Source organism: Cervus elaphus, chromosome 20 (genome assembly GCF_910594005.1).
Source record: "Cervus elaphus chromosome 20, mCerEla1.1, whole genome shotgun sequence".
Taxonomy (NCBI): Eukaryota; Metazoa; Chordata; class Mammalia; order Artiodactyla; family Cervidae; genus Cervus; species Cervus elaphus.
The window spans coordinates 129,196,665-129,205,353 of NC_057834.1; the positions used below are offsets into that span (position 1 = coordinate 129,196,665).

Below are 8,689 nucleotides of genomic sequence, written 5' to 3' on the forward strand. Positions count from 1 at the left end.
ATTAGACTCAAACCCGAGGCCAAGCCCCAGGCAGGGAGTTCTCTGCTGTGGATGGGGCTGTATCTGTGCTTCTGAAACCACAGTGAAAGCACAGACTTCCTTGGGGTCAAGGAACAGAACCAAGGTTCAAAATGCTGACCCTGCTATTATTTATAAGCTGCATGCCTTTGGACAAGTTACTTAACTACTCCGAGTCTCCTGCTTAGGTCTATCTTATGGGTTTGTTTTAAATAGCACACATGTGGTTTAGTTACTAAGTCCTGTCCAACACTTTTATGACCCCATGGACTATAATAGCTCACCAGGTTCCTCAGTCCATGGGATTCTCCAAGTAAGAATACTGGAGGGGGTTGCTATTTCCTTCTCCAGGGACTCTTCCCAAGACAGGGATTGAACCCACATCTCTTGCATTTCAGGCAAGTCCTTTACCACTGAGCCACTAGGGAAGCCTAAATATCTTACTCACACACACACACACACACACACACACAGAGGTGTATGTAAATCACCAAAAGCAGATCTTGATACATAGCAGATTTTCACAAAACTTAGCATGTGCATATTTCTGAATGCAAGTTTTCCAAGATATTTAGTCTAATTTTGTGTTTTCCTGGTAAAATCAAATCCAAGGGGTCTACCACTTAGTCATCATTTTAACCATGGGAGAGAAAACCCTGGAGACATCTCATTTCCAAAGGAAGTTGAGTGCTTTAATCCTATTCTGCAGATAAGAAGCTGAGGCTCAGAGAAGTTAAGTCATCCCTCCAAGGTCACACAGATAATATCAATATGCAGTAGAACCAGGAGATAAAGCCACATTCATCTGACTTCAAAGCCCTTACCCTTTTAATAACCCTCACAAGTTTGGTCTGTGGCAGTGGGAAGGCATGTAGGGGGCAAGGGAGAAAGTGGAGATGCTATTGCAATGGTCCAGGTGAGAGATCAGCGAGACACGACAGCAGGGGAGATGGCCAGAAAGAGGGAGGTGTAGGCATCTGTAGGAATAAGCAGGACCTCCTGGAGGCTTGACCTGCAGAAGGATTTGGCTTGAGCCACTAAGGGAATAATGGTGCCACTTTCTGAAAAGAGAGATTAGAGAAGAAACAGGTTGAGGGGCAGGGAGAATCAAGGACCCTACTTTGCCTTTGTTAGGATTGGATGTCTATTAACCATCTAAGTGGAGCTTCTGCGTAAATGCGTGCAGATCTCAGTAATGAGGGTGGGACAGGAGATAAAGCCCAGAGATGATAATGATACTTAAAGTCAGTGGCTTAGAAGAGATCTCCAAGGGGGAGAATAGCTGTAGAGAATAGGCCCAGCACTGAGATTCAGCGTGAAATGGGGGAGGACCAGTGAGCCAGAATGTGGGGTCCTAGAGGCCAAGGGGAGATGATGTTTCAATGAAGAGAGAGTGGATACCTCTGTCCAGGGTCCATGAGAGGTCAAGTGAGATGAGGACCCTAAAGTAACCATGACCGTGATGAGGGCAGATGCTCTGTGCCGCATCCACCCCTGAGTCTCACCCATTCCCCCTGTTCACCCATCCTCATCCGCTCAGGCCCTCTTTATTGGTAAGATAAAGAGAGCCAAGGAGGTAGTTGATTTTTGAGAATCACAACCCACCAGCATGTCATCTATCACTTCCAGCCACTCTGGATGGGGTTGACCACAAAAGCGGAAGATAAGGTTGGAGGAATGGAGATTTTCACTGCAGATCTTGGCAAGGGGGGGGCTGGACCATCTCTTTCAACCATGATTTTTTTTTTTAATTTTTTATTATATTTTTAATTCATTGATTTATTTTAACTGGAAGATAATTATAATATTGTGGTGGTTTTTGCCATACAGTAACATGAATCAGCCACAGGTTATAATTTTTTAATTTAATTTTTTTAATTGGAGGATAATTGCTTTACAATATTGTGTTGGTTTCTGCCATGTATCAGCATGAATCGGCCATAGGTATACACATGTCCCCTTCCTCTTGAACCTCCTTCCCACCTCCCACCCTCCCACACCTCTAGGTTGTCAAAGAGGGCCAGATCTGAGCTTCCTGCGTCACACAGCAAATTTCCGCTGGCTGCCTAATTTTACATCTGGTAACGTACGTGTTTCAATGATACTCTCTCAGTTTATCCCACTTTCTCCCTCCCTTCACTACAATTTTTAAGGCTAGAAACACTTTCACTTCAACCCTCATTCATGCCCTTATTCACCAAATAAATACGTATGCTCTTCCACTCTGTGATAGATCCTGCATCAATCACTAGGGACATGGCCACGAAGTGATTTTGACCTCGACCTTGGGAAGTTTAAAGGGAAACAAGGCACATCAGCAGCTCCTTACCAGTATTTTTACTATAAGTGAAAAAGTGAAAGTGTTAGTGGCTGACTCTTTGTGACCCCATGGACTGTAGACCGCCAGTCTCCTCTGACCACGGAATTCTTCAGGCAAGAATACTAGCGTGGGTTGCCATTTCCTTCTCCAGCGGATCTTCCCAATCCTAGGGATCAAACCCAGGTCTCCTGCATTACGAGTAGATTCTTTGAGACACCATAACACAGTTCAAATTGGGAATCATCAGGTTTTGCTATTTGGGGAAAATAACCCAGAGGAAAGAATTATTTGAAGAAAAATACTATATTAAAGACATTTTATTCATAATAATAGCTCCTTACAGCAGATGGTGGTCATGTCCTGGTAGAAGGATCTATCAGGAGCTCTGGGAACACAGTTGAAAGGTCAAGGAGAGCTTCACAGAGGAAGTCATAAGTGGGTCTTGGCCTTGAAGAATGACCAGGAGCTCAGTCAGCAGACAGTAGGTTTACCTACATCCAGACAGAGGGGATGAGGCATGAGAGAGTACCTGGCGATTGGAAGGCTGTTCTTCACTGGTTGGCTTGAGCAAAGAGTAGGGGTAGGACATCGAGAGGGACAGGGCCCATGTCTTTGAGGACCTTAAACATGAAGCTAAGAAATTTAGACTTTATTCTCTAAGTCAGCACTCCTCCAAGAACTTCCTGGGAAACGCAAATCCCAAATTTGCTTCTCCAAATCAATGAATCAATAAATTCTGAGATCAAATGCATTTGGGACCTACTACAGAGAAAAACCTTCCTCCTGGAGATTCTGCCATGTTCATTAGCATTTAAAAGTTCTGAGAAAGCCTACAGAAGAAAGAAAAGAAAAGAGAGAGGGAGAGTGGAAGGAGGGAGGGAGGAAGAGTGAGAGGAATGCAGGGAGGAAGGAAGAGAGAGAAAGGAAAAAGACAAAGAAAACTTCCCTTTCAACTTTCTAAGTTTGCATTCCACATTACCTTTTGTCCATGTAATGTATTCTGGCATCCGCACACAATTACTACTCCTCAGTCACAGTGGGAAACGCTGAGCCAGAAAATGGGACTCTTTGCATTTTAAGCAGGTGAATGATTCACCTGGAGGCAGGAGGCAGAGATATGGCTGTTAAGGGAGTATCTCATAAATGGGGTCCAAGTTTAGCCCTTTACCCTGGAACAAAAAATATCTTCCCTTATTTCTTCAGCAAATATCTAGTGAGCACCTTCTCTGGGCGAGCTGTGCTGATGCTGGCAGTACAGTGAGGGGTGTCGGGGGGTGGGGATCAAATATGCTACCCTCCTCAGAGTGCTTACTGGCTAACAGACGCTATTCACATAATCTCATAGATTGAGATTTGAAGGAAAAGAAACACATACTGTAAGAAAGGAACCTGGAAGTGAGAAGGATTTTCCTTAGCAAGTCGCACTTGGGCTGAGATTCAAAAGACAGGTAGAAATTAATGAGGCAAGGATTGGCAGTGTTGGGGGATTGGCATTCTGAGTAGAGGGGGGGCATCATGTGCAAAGGTCCTGTGGCAGGAAGGTCCTACAGGTCCCAAAGGTCCTACAGCTGGGGGCTTCACACATATAACCTCACGTTGCCAGGCACCTGGATATCCCCCCACCTGTCCAGTTCGTGAGTTCACCCATCTTTTAATATATAAGAAAAATGGCCCCAGCTTTCATCCCACATATGGTAGGAAACCCTGCAACCCCAACAATACCTACAGGGGCTTGTGTTTCTCCTGAATGTCACTGGTTGAATGCTGCATCTCAGCTGGGTCTTGCCTCCTGCCACTAGAGTCTTCTCTGCACTTTGAACTAACCCACAGAACCCTGCAGCCTCTCCTTTGATTCCCCAAAGCATCCAGAAGCACAATGTGGTCCGCATGAGTGAGTTTTACTGTAGCTCTGAGGGTAATGGCAGTGGTCAGACAGCAAAGTTCATGACTTAGAACTGAGCTAACAGTTTTGAGCCTCAGCCATTCCCAGTAACATTTCACTGCCATCATTTCGCTTCAAGCCCATGGGTTCTTGCCATGTTGCTCAGACTCTCTGTCTCTCAAAACCCTCCTTACATCTCTTCCTTTATATCCTGGGAATGCACGCTTCAATTTGGATGTCTGGAGCTGGACTCACTGAGAAGCAGAGCTGAGATGAGAACTTAGGTGCAAGCGGTTCACCTGAGAGGAAGGGGAGGGAGGGGATGGGGAAGATGGGCATGGAGATAGGGTGGAGGACGCCAATACAGAGAGTGATAACGAGCAGGTGACCGCTGTGAGCACCAGTGACTCAGTCCCACTGGGGACCTCTGGGAAGTGGTGCGGGACACACCTCACAGGTGGCCCACCCGAAGGTCAAGGAAGCATATTTAGCCTCCAACTTCCGCCCATTACTGTTGAGGGCAAGGCAAGAGAAAGCCCTTATTTGGAGGGTCAAGGGCCTACAGAAGGACGGCCCTGACTGCTGGACATATGGGTAGGGCGCCAGCAGCACCCACTGTGATGAGACTGGCAAGGTGGCACACAGCCCATTGACTCCATGCCCTGGGCGGTGGGGTGGGGGGAGGGGGGGTGCAGGCAATTTTCACTCCAAAATCAGCCATCAGGTTATGTTGCTAAACATCTACTCTGGATCAAAATGATGCCTCTTTCTCAAAAGATGGAAGAGTCTGTACACAGCTGTGGTTTGAAAAGAGTGGTTACTTCTCTATACCAGGAGGGAAGCACTATACCAGGACCCCCCTCTTATAAATCAGGGTCTGAGCTAGGCGGGGAGGGAATAACAGAGCCACACACATTCCCTCCTGTCGGGACCACACACATTCCTAACTGCTATGTCGTGTCGTCTCTAAGAGCCACCTGATGTAGCACCTGGGTTAACAACCTTGAATAGGCACAAACATATCAACAAAACTTGGTACATTTGCAATTACAACCCTCTCACTACCACCTGTGTGTTCAGGGTGGGATGCGCTCCTTGTACTCATCTTACTAGTGAGGAACCAGAGGCCTGAATAGATTTAAGCCACGTGGCCAAGTTCCCACAGACTTGAACAACAAATTCCAGGTCCTATAACTGCCCCTCTTTAATCCAATGAAAACACCAAGGGTTGGAGGCAAATCCATTGCCGTCAAAGGCTGCAGCCATCTCAGAAGAGGAATCAGAGGCGTAACCTTCAGAGACAAAGGGCAGCCTGTCTTCCTAACTGTCCCATCACCAGTGGGAGCACAAGCAGGAGGTGCTGCCCAGTCTCATGGTGTTGAGGAATCAGAACACTCACAGAAGGAAATAGGATCCAAAGAGAAGATGGCCCCGGGCTAAGAGAAGAGGCTTCACGGTGATCAAGCTCAGAAGGGTTAGGAGCACAGGCTGCTTGGGTTTGAATCCCAGTTCTGACACCTGCCAGCTTGGGTAAGCTATTTCAGTTCTCAATGCCTCGGTTTCCCCATCTGTAAAATGGGGATAATAATAATATCTCCCTCTAGGGTTGCTAGGAGAATTAAGTGAACGAAGGTACAGAGAGACTGGAATGTAGACAGTGCCCCGGAAATGTTAGCAGTTATGAGGTTGGTTGTTAGGGTAGACTCCTATCCCTTTGGGAACTCGAGGGCCAAGCAGGGAAACTGAGGCAGAAGACAGGGTCATATGGGGTCACCAGGAGCCTGTAGGTGACCAGCCTAGTGGGGAAGAGAGCAGCATACTGAGAAGATGGCTGTGGAATCTGATGAACCCAGCTCTGAGCTGCACTGTGCCCTAGGTGAGGCATTTTACTGCTTCACCTGTGAAATGCGAGGAGCGAGTGCCTTCTCTGAGGGTGGAGGAGGTGGCGGCCCTGGTGCCCGCTGCCCCCTTGAAGCCCCCTCTCTGATGACCCCTTGTCCGACTCCTGCATGGCCTCCGCCTCGTGCCTGCCTCTTGATGCCTGCTGGGACCCTCCAGGGTCCGCCACCTGCTCAGTCCACACGCTGCCCCCTGGAAACCACACCCACACTCAGGAGGGCTCCCAGTGCGAGCGGCATGTGCCGCGTCTTCTCTCCCTGCACAGACCTCCCACTGGCACCCTACCCCCCCCGCCCCCACCTTTCCAGCCTCTCCCTGCACCTCTCCATCTCCCAGGAGCCTCCAACTCAGTACATCCACGACCAAGGCACCCTGTATCCCAACCTGCCCCCCCAGTACACAGCATCACTTCCCACCTACTGTCCAAAGCCAAGTCTGCAGCTCCTGCTTCACTCCGCTCTCTCCCCTGGCCCAGCAAACTCTCAGATCCACCCACTTGCCCTAGACTAGCTGCCATCCTCTCTTGCCTCCACCTGCATCTGTCCTTCATTCCGCAGCCAGAATGATTTTTCTAAGACACAAATACAACTAACTTCTCCCTAAAGCCTTCAGTAAGTAACTCACCATGTTGGTCAGGACCGAGCACGGGGAATGAGATTCTCACCTCCCTTCCACCTCCCTTACCTGTCTCATCACTTGCTACCCCTGCAGACACACCCTGGAACCAGGGTTTCAGGGAGCTCTGCTTGCATACACCCTCCTGGGGACCCTGCCAGGTCGGGCTGGGATCTGAGTCATCCTTGTCTTCGATGAGCCGTAGGGAAAATGAACAAGTGAATGAGGCAGTTCCCGAGCTGTGTGTTTCTAGATAAGAGGGTTTACATCGACTGGAAGGCTGGGAGGAAGCCACTTGAAGGTGGTGGCTCATGGGGGGTGAGCTCTCCGAGAGACATGAGCACTTTGTCTCGAAGGAGAGCGCACTGGTGTGGGAGGGACAGGTGCTGTCAGCAAGAATGCCACTTCCCTCTAGTGACCTTTACCGGAGACATTTTCCCTGAATGTCAGGTTCATTAGACACAGGACTGGGGGTGGAGGAGTCTCTTTAAAACTGAATGAAAGACAGGACGGACAGACAGACATCATCAAGGCTGGCAGCAACCAGTCCATTGGGAGGGTGGGGAGACATACCCTGTCTATGAGCTAGGTTCATCCTTCTTAGACCTGGGCTCTCCTGGTTGGGGCCACTATTCTCCTTCAGAGTGGGGTTCCCCTCCCCAGGGCAAGCTGGACCCAGAAAGCACCCTCAGTCCACAGTGCTCACCAGCTGACTGACCAAGATCCAAGCCCTGGGAGGCCCCTGGGCTTGGAGCCATGTTGCCTGCCCAGCCTCTCCCCTCACAACCTGTCAAGGATCTACACGGCTCAGAACCCACTCTGTCTCCACCCCAAGCTGGACACTGGGAACACAGAGGTAAACCAGACTTCTGCCCTACCCTCAAGGAGCTCCAAGTTTCGTGAAGAAGACACAAATGCACAAATATTACCAAAGGGTATGCTCACTGCTGGGACAGCTTCCAGATAGACACATGCCCCAGAAAAGAATTGTGAAATGCTTCCTGGTAGAAGGAACATCTGAGGTGGGCTTTGAGGGATGAATAGGAGTGCATCACCTCATTTGTTCTTTCCAGGAGACAGTGGTTTCCAAAAACAGAACAGGCTGCTTCTTTGAGCTGCAGGCTCCCTGGCATGGACGAGGAGGAGGCAACTTTGAGTCCTTGACCCTCAGGTCACCATCAGAGCTCTGCAGCCTGGTCAGGGCACAGGAGCAAGGAGAGCATCTCACTCCTGCTTACTTCCTCCCAGCTCTCCTCCCAACCCCTTTGGCATTACTGATGGTGCAGGAAGGCGGGCAGAGGCACCTGCTGCTCCCAAACTGGCAAGCTTCTCCCAGTCTCTGACACTGCAGCTCACCGCAGTTGGGCTCCTATGCCATCTGCTATGACCCTGTGTCAGTGTCCTGACCCCTGTTGGATGAAAGTAGACAGGGACAAGACCTGGAAAACCAGGTTTTCCTTTCCTTCCAGCTTCACTCCTCCCCACTGTCCCTCTCTCTCGAGCACACACACACACACACACACACACACACACACACACTCTTGCATCCTCAGAACCTCATCCCCTCCCCCCGCTCTCCAGCTCCCTCCAGGCCTCCGTCCCCTCCTAGCGCTGACCTGACATGACTCCACAGCTCTCCCTGGTTCCCCCCGAAGCGCCTCCGCCCCCGGGGACTCTGTCGTCCCCCCACCCCGAGTGCTGAGCACCTCCACCCAGACTCCTGGCTCTCACCCTCCACAGCGCCTCAGCTGCCAACTCTGTCTTCACACCTCCCCGGGGAGCAGCTGTCAACCCGTTCTGGTGGCCAGGGACTGGAGAGACAGAGAGACGCCGAGCAAGGGAGGGAGAGGCGGAGAGGGGAAGCAGGGCAGAGGCCAGGCCAGAGGGTCAGAGCCGCCCGGAAGGGCTAGAGGAGGGAGACAGAGCAGGGGGAGGCTGGGACGAGAGGAGCCGGC

The 8,689-nt window shown here is 50.1% G+C and overlaps 1 long non-coding RNA gene across 1 annotated transcript; it reads right to left on the reverse strand.

The window, feature by feature from the left end:
* Positions 1-2,781: 2,781 nt before the first annotated feature.
* On the reverse strand, positions 2,782-6,913 carry LOC122677383. The gene is made up of 3 exons (XR_006335762.1): positions 6,804-6,913; positions 3,318-3,434; positions 2,782-2,829 (listed from the first exon to the last, which is right to left on the reverse strand). It is a non-coding gene; the product is annotated as an uncharacterized LOC122677383 (long non-coding RNA).
* Positions 6,914-8,689: the final 1,776 nt, after the last annotated feature.